The 13,014-nt window shown below is 44.9% G+C and overlaps 1 pseudogene; it reads left to right on the top strand.

Annotated features, from left to right (window-relative positions):
• The first annotated feature begins 293 nt into the window (after nucleotides 1-293).
• On the top strand, nucleotides 294-386 carry LOC146632909 (U6 spliceosomal RNA; annotated as a pseudogene).
• The last annotated feature ends 12,628 nt before the right edge of the window (nucleotides 387-13,014 follow it).

The raw sequence follows: 13,014 nt of genomic DNA, 5'->3' as shown, positions 1-13,014 counted from the left end.
AAGCTGCAGGAGAAAACAGCGGAGACAGAAGTGTTGTCAAAACGAGAGAAATGAATTTTACTTTGAAGTCTTAAATACTGCTGAAATGTGGAGACAGATCCCATTCAGAAATACAAAGTAGGGCTGGGCTGTATCATACCGTTCACGGTAATACTGGTACAATGTTCGGCAACGACAAGAAAATGAAACATGGCGATAGAATATGGGTAAAACGCGCATGCGCAGTGCCTTTGTTTTCATACGCACATGGCGAAAAAGGCACAGCGGCGACGGAGAATAAGAAGGTCGACAAGGTGCTTGCTTCGGCAAGCGCGTACGCTAAGTTGGATATGATACAGAGAAGATTAGCATGGCCCCTGCGCAAGGATGACACGCAAATTTGAGAATAAGAAGGGCGAAAGCGGATCGTTCAATGAAACTGATGAACCAGAACTGGTTTGTAAAAATGCTGCAGCTTCACTGGTGTGGAACTGGTTTAGCTTTCGTCCGTCAGATACACAACAAAGCACTATTTTTGGTAGCGCATGCTAGCGGGCCGTCGTTATTACCGTGTTGCAGTCCTCTAGGGGAGGTCTTTTCATTTTGTCAGCTGAAGGTGTCGCAGCAGTTCAAATGGATTCAATCCAATTTTATTTATACAGCGAAGTCACAGCAACAACAACAAGGTGCTTTATATTGTAAGGTAGACCCTGCAATAATGCATACAGAGAAAAACCCAGCAATCATATGACCCCCTATGAGCACTCTGGCAACAGTGGGAAGGAAAAACTCCCTTTTAACAGGAAGAAACGTGTTAATATTTTATTTATCCTTGGCTGGGAAATTGCTGTAAATAGCTCAAAGAGCCAGGTCCTGTACATGTTCCTGATGATACGGAGAATGAGCTCAGTGTTTGATCATCATAAGTTGAACATGTCCTTTCAGCACAGCAGTAATACACAGTATCTGTACTACATTAGTGTAAGCAAGGAACACTCATTATTGGATCTTTTCCACCACTACATGCGCTCCAAATACTGCAGAGGTGTGTGGTGTAGGTGTATAAATAGCCCTGTATTTTCTTGGGAGACATGCATGCATCCTGGCCACCCCACCCTAAAACTCCCTGTCTGCATCACCGCCTCCTGCCACATCTTAACGTGGTTAGACATCGCTTTCCAAAAGGCGGGGCTCCTGTTTGCAGCTGGATCACTTTTTGTTCTTCCAAAATTAAGTGAAAGTGCATTGAAGTCGTGCAGTTGCTTCATTTTATGTCTTACTGGTAACACAAAACTGTTACACATCACTGCACAGGTTTCACACAGGAGGTCCCACACTTCTATGTTAGGTGTAAATGCTTTGAAGCAGCTTCTCTTACCTTCTGCTTGGTATTATGGATCTGCATAAACTGTTTACTGCAAGGGGAGTGAAGTGGAAACCAGACTGTAGCAACGTCTCTGCTGAAGCAGAGAGAGCAGAGAGGACGACTGAGAAGGCAAACACAATCAGTGCCTCAGCGTAAACACAAAGGGAAGCAGACCGCAAACATGACACGAGGTTAAATGTCAGGTGATATTTCAGGCGATGCAAGACATGAACATATGGCACGCAGTATGAAGGGGGGCAGGTGGGCATGAAAACCTTACATCAAATGCTGCATGAGATTCATTTTCAGTAAAAGCACATCCAGGAAGAGACACATAAGCATAAGAAGGCACAGAACATTTATAAATATGATGTTTTTATTAAGAAAACAAGATTAAAAACAGGCTCCTATGATGGTCGCAGGGATCCTTGAACATGCAATAAATAAAGATATAGGAGACAGACTGACGTCTCACTAAGGAAACAGGGCTTTATTTATGGAAACATGACAAACACAAGACTCATCTGCCAGCCTCCTCTCAGGGGGCAGGAACAGGCTGTAACAATCAGAGGTCTGATAGCACATCAGGCCCAGGTGGACCTCGTCCGCTAATTACACTCAGATCAGATCAGAAGCCGTTAAAGGACACACACACAGCCAGACACAAAAATCAACAGCTGAGAACGAGGAACAGCTGAAACCAATCAAGAGAATTAGGACGGACGTGCAGGAAATCCGTGAACACGACGCCACAGAAACCATCTACCAGCGTAACAGAGACAAGACTGAGAGAGACAGAGACAGGACGCTCCGTAGGACAAACAAGTGAGACAGGAAGCTCTGGAGGACAAACAGGTGAGACAGGGGAGGAGCTCCAGAGGACAAACAGGTGAGACCGGAAGCTCTGGAGGACAAACAGGTGAGACAGGGGAGGAGCTCCGGAGGACAAACAGGTGAGAAAGGGGAGGAGCTCCGGAGGACAAAGAGGTGAGACAGGGGAGGAGCTTCGGAGGACAAACAGGTGAGACAGGAAGCTCTGGAGGACAAACAGGTGAGACAGGAAGCTCTGGAGGACAAACAGGTGAGACAGGGGAGGAGCTCCGGAGGACAAACAGGTGAGACAGGGGAGGAGCTCCGGAGGACAAACAGGTGAGACAGGAAGCTCTGGAGGACAAACAGGTCAGACAGGGGAGGAGCTCCAGAGGACAAACAGGTGAGACAGGAAGCTCTGGAGGACAAACAGGTGAGACAGGGGAGGAGCTCCGAAGGACAAACAGGTGAGACAGGGGAGGAGCTCCGGAGGACAAACAGGTGAGACAGGAAGCTCTGGAGGACAAACAGGTGAGACAGGGGAGGAGCTCCAGAGGACAAACAGGTGAGACAGGAAACTCTGGAGGACAAACAGGTGAGACAGGGGAGGAGCTCCGGAGGACAAACAGGTGAGACAGGAAACTCTGGAGGACAAACAGGTGAGACAGGGGAGGAGCTCCGGAGGACAAACAGGTGAGACAGGGGAGGAGCTCCGGAGGACAAACAGGTGAGACAGGAAGCTCTGGAGGACAAACAGGTGAGACAGGGGAGGAGCTCCAGAGGACAAACAGGTGAGACAGGAAGCTCTGGAGGACAAACAGGTGAGACAGGGGAGGAGCTCCGGAGGACAAACAGGTGAGACAGGAAACTCTGGAGGACAAACAGGTGAGACAGGGGAGGAGCTCCAGAGGACAAACAGGTGAGACAGGGGAGGAGCTCCGGAGGACAAACAGGTGAGACAGGGGAGGAGCTCCGGAGGACAAACAGGTGAGACAGGGGAGGAGCTCCGGAAGAACCAGAACTTGAATATATTAACTAAGGAGTCAAAACTCACTGCTCTACAAGATTAAGAAAAATCCAAATAAAATTTAGTGTCCACTGAAGCATAACTCATAGAAGACGAAGAAAGAGGGTCAAAACTTGACATTCCACCTTTAAGGCTGGTGCTTTACATAATAACAGGTAACAATAAAAGGCAGCAGCAGCTTGTTTTGAGCAGTTCAAATATAGAAAGGAACCAAAATGAGGAACCCCGCTGCTTCTCTCTGCATGTCATCAGACAGTCATTCACCGTTCTTCACCACAGCTGCTAAACGGCCTCTTTGTGTTGCTTCAGTTTGTACGTGTGATTGCTGTGCTGCAGTGTTCAACCTCCTTCAGCATGCAGGAGTCACCGTATCTCTGCTTAAGAGCAACGGGCAACTTCTGGAGCTGAAAACTGAAGCCAATACCTGCGATCCCTCTGCAGGGAGTCAGTCCAGTAAACATGTTTGACTCCTCATCCAAAAACGGTCCTGCAGAACTACGCTGAGTGCAGTTTCTCTCTAACTCATCCTGCTGGTTAATGAAGTCACAGATCTGGGCGCATTAATTGACAGATGTTGATGACTGGAGTACATGACTCTGAGTCATTACTCCGGACCTCTTCATTCCATTGGTGCCCTTTGGAGCATCTTTAATGGATACTCTGACTGACATATTGACTTGCTGTGTGGGACATCCCAGAAGTTGATGTTCAGTTTCTTATGTTCTATTCCGTCAATTCTATTTATGCAGCACATTTAAAAAATACAGGTTAACCAAAAAAGTAATTTAGAAAAGTTGAAACATATGAATAACCATGAGAAAATTCAAACCAAGCAAAAAACAGTAATGATAAAAATGTCTTTTTATTCATATAACCACAAATCACAGCAACAGTGAGCCAAAGGTGCTCTGTACTCACCTGCAATGATACAGAGAATCAACAATCAGACAACAGTGGGACGTATTAAATCTTTGTATTCTTTACAGCCAAAAAAGACAAAGCTCAAAGTGGTCAAACTCAAAAGATGATCTTTAATTTTACAATATGGAGACTCAGCAGACACACAGACACGTCAGCCAAAGTCTGAAGCAAAACAGGAAGCTTAGTTATTTCTATACTTCATCTAGACGTCACACACACTTTAGGTTTCGATCAAAGACTCTGCTTCGTTTCACTTTCTGGCTGCAGCTCCTATTTTTGCAAAAGCATGTAGTTTCCTGTCAGTACTTTTAACTCAAACTCAAAGCTGGCCCTCTCTTATACACAGAGATGGGCAGTAACGCGTTACTGTAATCCGATTACTTTTTCAAGTAACGAGTAAAGTAAGGGATTACTATTGCAAAAACGGTAATTAGATTACCGTTACTTTCCCGTAGGAACGCTGCGTTACTGCGTTACTAAAACCGTGATTTTTTTGCGAGAATGTCTCATGACAGTGACGTAAGCGAGTGCGCCGTTCGTGACAACAGCTGTGTGCAGATCAACAATGGATCACATATCGAGTGCAGAGAGAGTGTGAGCGTGCAGCGTTTAAAGCGTGGAAGTACTGACCTTACTTTGAGTTTGATTCCATAAAAAGTGACAAAAACATTAGTGTCCGCTGTGCGTGGGAAGAAAACTTCTTTTTACAGCGAAAAAAACCCCTAAACTTCCAACAAGCACCGAGTAGCTACGACGTAATGGGAAACTCACAGAGAAACTCGCGGATTCTTTAACTGACCGCGGCACACCTGCACCAGGGTAAACCTCCGCCTGCCCCACTCCTGCTTTACAGGTGAAAATAGAGCAACAGGACCGCTGAGTCTTTGACTTTATTTATTGTCTGCTGTGTTTTACTTGCATCTATTTGAAAGACTGAGTGTAAACACAAAAAATATTTTATTTTATGAGCTGGAATGTGCAGAAAATAGGTTTAAATGTTAAACTAATTTCTTCCAGTCAGAGAATGTTGCAGATAATTAAATTTTTGCTTGATGCATAAAGTTAAAAGATTAAAACTAATAAAACAAGTTTTAAAAAAAGACTTTTCCATTTGATTACATTTTGTATGATGGATTATGCAGAAAAAGTAGAATTGGGCTGAAAGATCTATCGCTTTATCACCTATTCAGGTTGTAAATCGTGTTTTTAAAAAGTAACTAAGTAATTAATTACTTTCGAAAATAAGTAATCAGTAAAGTAACGGGATTACTTTTTCAAGTAACTTGACCAACACTGCTTATACATAAAACAATATAATCAGCAGATAAGATTTCAGATTATATATTTAAATCCCAACAGAAGGAAAAACTCCTCAGACAGAACCAGGCTCAGGGAGGGGGCGGAGCATCTGCTGTGACCAGCTGGGGGTGAGAGGAGGGAGATGGGACAAAGACAGGCTGTGGAAGAGCGCCATATAATTACATTATATAAATAAATGAAAAAATAAAATAAATATTTTGTTATATATAACATAAGAACAATAAAAGGAGTAAAAAAAATATAAACACAGAAAATCTAAAAAGCTTCAATCATCAGTTCATCCTTTCACCTATAAAAGGTAACTTATGGCTACAAATAAGCAGCCCTGCAGGGATCAAACCGCTAACATACGCTTTCATACTGTTGATGTTCAAAGGCCCCGCCCCCTCATGATCACAGGTTCAACACGAAAAATTAGCACCGCAGGTGGACCCAGGCACAGGTGTGGGGATGGAAAAGCTCACGTAGTGCCTGCACAGACCTGCGTGGGGTTTCTGATGGGTTTGCAGCTATGACGTACATGCAGTGTAAATGTATACAGTGTATATGTGTGTATATATACACTATGTGTATACACTGTGTGTAATGTCTATATGTTATATCAGGGAACAATGATTTATGACTTATTTGTGCAACTTTTCTGATTATAATATATTTTTATGTTACTTTTACTGTATTATTGAATCGAAACAGTCACCCTGTAAATGTAATAAATATACATCTGACGTCACCTACAGCTGTGCAGAAACCTGGTAGGTGGAGCCTGATGGTGTTTGGTTAAACTTTGCTTCTGTCAAACGATGTGGAGGTCAGTGTGCAGGCAGCAGCTTTGACCTCTCGCAGCAACACACCAGCTAATGTCAGGCGCTGACCCCTCACACATCCACGCACGGTGTCTGTAACCTTTGACTTCTGCTATTATAGACCAGTTCAAACACGATGCTTTATATGACAGACGTGTGCAAACTCAGTGAGGATTAAGATCCTGCCCTGAGCTCCGAGCCCACGTGATGCTGGTTGTTTCAGCCAGTGTTGTAAAAACCAGCTGTGCATGCATCTGTGTGTCTGACAAGCAAACACACTCCTCCACACTACCACCAGCAGCATCTGTTGCTATGCTACCACAAGTCAGCCGAGGGTGTGCTGTGGGTTGAAGTCAGTGCAGAAATTACACCGCAGGTTACACCGATGGAACCGAATCCTCCTTCACTGCATTCATACAGTGCGAACAAAGGAAACGACAGCGCCGAGTGCTCTGCGCAGAAACACGAGCTGGAGAAAGCAGTCGCATCGATGTCAGGATGAGAGAGTCTGAATCTTTCCAGCAGCAGATTAGCTCAGTTATCAGGCTGATTCAGAGTAAATGATCTGCATTTGTCTCAGCGAGGTATTCGATGTAAGCTGACTTGAACGGCCGATAATCCAGCTTTAAATCAAGTTTAGCAGCTTCCTGCAGGTTGGCCTCGTCTGCTGACGTGGCGAAAAAAGACGGCAGCTGCAGTTTGTGCTTTTTAATACATCGAAGCATCCAACGGTGAACAGCGACACAAACGGACTCACAGAAAGGAGGAGTTAACGGCGCACACAGGCCCCGCTGCCTCCGCCGGTGGAATTCAGCCTATTGTTGCATACCAATCCAATCAGCACCAGTTCGGCCCCATCCATCACACTCAACACTATCAGTCTAGTCATTAGCGGTGCTGCTGAACCGTACGGCAGTTTCTGTTAACCCAAATGAGATGTCTGCAGTGCTGCCTCGCTGTTTTCTTCCCCGCCGGCTTTTTGAGCTATGCCTTCATTGCCTGCTGGAGTTGTTTTTCCTCAAACGAGGGGATGTGGAGAATTTACTGGCAGTGCCGCTCGGAGCGGAGAGGGACCTGGATGATGAGTTCACACTGATTACAGCTGATCTCATTCAGTTTTCTCTGTATCTGCCCTTTGTATATTTGAGCTGATTTCTCAGTTCGTCACTCAGACGGATCACCCTGCATTCCTTTTATTTAGATTTAATTAAACATTCATGTTCACCAGAGTCCAACACCCACTGGGCTTCCATCAAGCGGCAACAACATCAGCTGGAAATTAAAGTCTGAGCTGAAGTTCCTTAAAGAGCAATAATACCACCGAGGGTTTCCGACTCCAACGCAAAAGCCTCGACTCTCATCAAATACTGAGTCAGTACATTCAGTCAACAACTTATAAAGATCTGAAAAACTAACTTTGCTCCTCTTGGGCAGTTTGCTAGCAGCCATTTAGAAAATAGCCTTTCTCTTAAACAAATATTAGGCCTTTCATTCAGACGTTGGACTCCATTCACACAGTTAGCCGTGCTTTCAGCTAGCGGTTTCCTAATTATACGTCTGGCTGCGTACCTGGTGCGTTTTTTGGAGCAGACTCAGAAGAGACCAAACTTAGGAGTAAGAAAAATGAGTCGTTTATTATTAATCCAAAATCAAGGAAAAAATGAACAGGGGCAAAAACTACAACGGGTGAAAACTAGACTGTGATCACTATGACAAAAGAACACAATTCAGAGCAGAAGCATGAGGGAAAAACATGAAACAATACCACATAAAGTCAAAAAGTCCACGCTTCTCTTACAGCTCATAAACGGAGCTGCAGAAACATTAAACCGGCCGCGCCGGGGCTGAAAAACACTGAGTCGGTTTAAAGTCGGAGACGATCCGTTAACTGCCACTCACGCCGAGCGGTTTCTGCATATTTTCTCTGCGGTGTGAAGTCTCAGAGTGATGTTTATCCACTTACTGCCTTCACTCATCCTTCAGCTGAACACTAACCTTTTGTGTCTGAGTACGCCTCATCAGCACTCTGCATGAGCGTTAGCCTTTCAGCACACAAGTGGATTCCCCAGGGCTCGCTGCCATTTACAGTTTATACATTAGCTTCATTTTCTCGCTCTGCGCATAAAAAAATCACAACGATGAGCGATTTGTGGTTTCTGGGAAATCAACACATTTCGTGTCACCTGCTGTCGCAGCATCCAGTTCCTCTTTCTCTTCGTCTCTCCGGGGTGTCATTTCAACCCTCATAAAATCCAAACTTATTTATTTCTTCTCCTCCCAGTTTCCCAGTACCATAAAGCTTTGTCTTTTCTAAGTGCGCCGCCTCCTCCTCGTGCCAAAGACTGAAACCTGCTGATTTCTTCCGGCAGACGTTAACCGTCACTGTCGACGTTCCTGTTCATTTTCCAACGTTCCACATCGATTCCTCCTCCAGATGTTTCTCCTGCTGATGGAGGAGGCCTACAGTACTGTAAAGACACAAACTGTATTCACACACAGAACATGCAATCAAACACAAAATCACACAAATATACTGTAGAGCCCCTGCAGGAGCTCAGTGTACAATAACCGCACTGTGCTATAATGTCATACAGTGAATATGCATTAAAGCACAAACCCGTATTTATGAAAACACAATGTGTGTTATGTTATAATGAGGCGCAGACAGAGTTAGATAAGCTGTGCACAGTGGTTCGCTCTCCACTCAGAACCTACAGCTGATGGAGACGTTTGAATGCAGCGCGTCCTGCTGTCGTTTCAGGTCAATGATCGTTCTTCTAATCCTGTCGTCAGATGTGTCTCACACACTCGGGTGAGGGGAGGAGCTACACATGCAGTGATGGCGTGCTGGGTGGAGACTCTGAGCCTGAGTAGTGGACACCAGAAGTGAAGGGACCAATCAAAGTGAAGGAGGAGTCCCGTTTACCTCGGTTAGCCTGTGGGACAGACAGGTGTGAGGTCACTGGATGACAAACCTCCTCACCCTGCAGCTACTGCTCTGAGCTGCTAGGTGCTTCCTAGGTGCCATGTTTCATGTCCAACCAGGAGGAGCCCACAGGGAAGACCCAGGTTGTCTCTGAGTGGAGAGAGGCAGGTCACACAGATGCATGACCAACCCCACAGTGTGCGGTCCCAGCAGGCTGCTAGTCACAGGCTGCCCTTCTCTCAGCCTAGCTCTGTCGGAGGTTTCTTCCTGTTGAAAGGGAGATTGTTGGCTGACTGCTGGAGTTCTGAGTTCTTCATCTATAAATACTCAAAGTTGGCACATGGTCCTAATTTGGGGTTTTTTCCTCCTTGAAGAGCTACAGGTGGCTGTAGCTCAGCTAGAGCAGGTCATCCAAGCAGCAGGTTGTGGATATGTGTGACTGTCAGGTGGAAAGCACAGAAAAGCGTGTTTGTATGAACGGTGAATGTGGCATGTTGAGCTCCGAGTGTGCATGTAGAGTAGATAAGCTCCACATAAGAACTCAGAGCTCAAGAAAAACTAAACGTTGAGCAGAAGAATTCATGACGTCTCTGATGGTTCAGACCCCCCCCGTCTGAAACCGCGCTTATAGTTGCATGAATATCTTTTTCTTGGCAGTGCTGCTTCTTTTTGGTGCTACTAATGATCCACAGCGATGAACTGCAATGCGTACATCAGTGAGAGGACATCAGCCTTGTTAGCAGTCTTTGCACATCCGGCTCTGGTTGCAGTGGGAAAGCGTGCAGTTTTTAAGCTTCTTGATTTTATGTAGACAGAAAAAAAATCGACTGAAACTTTGATTCAAGTGTAGCGGGAGATCTGCTTTGTTGGCCGCGCTGCTCAGCACTAATTAAGATTCAGGAAACAGAATCGCTCACGGACACAGCTTTCCACAGCGAATCTGCAAAGACTGTGCATCTGGCCCTCAGGTAGGTGGCTTTACTCATGAAGGCCACCCACATGCAGCCAGCAGGACTTTGCACAGGGAGTCTTCAGAGCTACATTTAGAGGGGAGCAGTGCTGCTGCTCGGCCTCACAAACACAAACGGGGTTTTTTGTTTTCCGTCTTCACGTCGTCTTGTCGTTAGTATGGAGGAGAGGCCGTTTCTCATGACTCTCCTGCGACCTTTTCAGCACGCCTGCTGACCTGGACAGGAAAACAGAGGAACGGGTGCAAGTGCAAAGTGACAAAATACAAAGGTGATGTCGACAGTGGAGCGTGAGCAGGAATCTTACAGCATGATGAATCACTAGTGATGGAGCTGCTCGCTGAAACAAACAGCTCTCTGCTGTTTCTCTGCTCCCTCTACTTCACTTATGATACTTCTGTTTTTACTATTTTCATTTCCTTTCTTCATAAAAATAACTGGAAAACAAAAAACCTGTTTATAAAAGATGGAGTGATGTCACCCATCGGTTTTGTTTGTTTGGTTTTTTCGAGCGAGGCGGGACCGAGGTCAAATATGACTGCTAAGGTATCAGCTTAAAGCTAGCATCACACAGAAACAGATACCAGCTAATCCAGTTAAAGTCCTTCACTCAGCAAAACATTGAGCTCACACCTCTTGGACGGTCTGTTAGTAGAGTAACCTGACAGCAGACATTATTTGTCACATGATGTCATTAAAAATGCTCCAAAAGGCTCCAACAGCACAACCAGGCGAAGCTAGTGTGGTGGATTTCTGTGTGATATATATAACTATGTAACTATATACACTATGTATCTATGTGCACTGAACATATATATTTTAACTTTCATGTAGAGTCTTAAGCGCATTTTGCTTCACCGAGGTTTATTAAGGTTTTACAGTAACAGGGCAGTTAATGCTGTTGGGAGTTCGCCTGAATAACTCACTCTCCAGCTCCGGTAACTAACCTTCCCTAATCAAGGCTGGACTGGGACAAAAAATCGGCCCGGGCATTTTGACTAGAGACCGGCCCACCAGGATAAAGATTGAAAATGTGACGTCATTCAGGGATAAAACCGCAAAGGTTTCTGGGAACTTGTGGCAAGAGATACTAGCGCACGCAGGCTTTCAATTGAAATCAGTTATACAGCGATAAAAAGAAACCCAAAAAAATGGCAAGAAGCTGTTGTATTATTAACTGCAATAGCCGGTCGCATGACAGCCACGGGAAGCCGACGGGAGATCGTTTTTTTTTTATCGGATTACGTCGTTGAAGAGAATTTTTAAAGCCATGTTTCCGAAGTAAGAGCCGACGGATGGTCTGGATATACCAAATATAACGTCCCAGAACACTCCAGCTCACAGGTTAGTCTGCTCCAGGCATTCCCACAAAAGTCAGAGTTTTGTAGTAGTTAATACGTCATTTTTCTTAACATAATTGGTGATATAGGTTACAAGCAAGTCTGGCGCTGAACAGAAATTGTCGCGCTATGCTCCTTTGTTTATTGTGCATAAATAGTGAATTGTCCTGACACAATATTGCGTTTCGCTTCTGTTATTATGGTACATTGACAAAAACATATACTTTTATTCACAGGATAAAACAGTTGTTTTGTATCACTAATTGCCCAGTACGATTACAGCATACAGTATTATTGTCACTGCTACATTTCTGTGATGCTACCAGAAATTATTTCCACTGCTAATTAATTACCGTTGAGCTCAAAGGTTATATTAATAAACGGTTAAGGAATGTGTATTTATGACGACGATTTGTGAGATTGGTAAACTTATGATACGTACGATGGTCTTTCGTTCTACACGGTGCATTTCAAGGTCCTGCACCCATCCGTCGGTAAACTGTACCTGGGCTTGTTGCAGTGACCTGAAGTTACTAAACTTCATGAGTGTATGCACTCACTCCAAGAACCGTATGATTATAAATATGAGCGTGGTGAAAGTTGGGCAGCACGCTAACGTCTTTTGTCCCTCTGTGTGCTCGTAAGGGTCCGACCCTTTCACTCCTTTGATTTTTTCCTCGTATCTTTTCTTTGTCTCTTCGTCGCATCTGTCTTTGTACGGACCGGCATTGTTCTCATTTTGTTTTGTACGTTCCTTTTTTGTGCGGCAAAGAAAAAACAGGAAGGTATTGGAACCGGAGAATGAACGTTTTGCGGTGCTGCAAATGCTTGCATTTGATGCGGTACTTGGATTGTTTTGCCACGAATTCCCGGCATGCAATGCGCGAAAATCACGTGATTGCTAAACAAGGGGGCGGGTGCATCCGGCCTCCTCGGCTGTAATTGGTCCAGCCCAGAGTCGATCATGACCAATTGGCCAATCCAACACCTTTCATTATATATACCCTTACTAAAAAAAGAAAAAAAAATCCATCGGCCCATAAAAACAAAAAATCGCCTGCGGCCCACCGGGCAATTGCCCGGTATGCCCGATGGCCAGTCCAGCTATGTCCCTAATACACACTCAACGTCTTTCATGCAGCACAACCAAAACAGTAACATTGTAACAGAGATCCTGAACACATCACAGTAAAATATCATACGATATAATCACACACACACTTTGAACCCACACTGAAGTGTTTTTATATATGAGAAAGCATGTAACCTATGTAGTTATAAGATTATATGTTATACGATTGTGCCACTTGCTGTATAAGATTCAATAATTAGGATTAATGTGTGATGTTTGACCGTGTCATGACCTATTGTGATAAGCCAGAGCAAGGGGTAGTCAGAGTCCTGACTGGCCTTTGGCCAAGACCTTGGCCGCTACCTGACCCCTGCAGCTGTGTTTGGACGGGTGGGAAAGTTACCCAGCAGCAGGGGCGGGGATACTGGTCCTTATATATTAGGGGACCAGAGGACACCCCCAGCTTTTTCTCCCCCCTCTGC

This window comes from Diplotaxodon limnothrissa, linkage group LG5, assembly GCF_057381915.1.
Source record: "Diplotaxodon limnothrissa isolate DT_005_m linkage group LG5, D_limnothrissa_male_GT1.1, whole genome shotgun sequence".
NCBI lineage: Eukaryota > Metazoa > Chordata > Actinopteri > Cichliformes > Cichlidae > Diplotaxodon > Diplotaxodon limnothrissa.
Note: the sequence above shows the minus strand (reverse complement) of the source record. Positions and strands in the feature narration are given on the sequence as shown.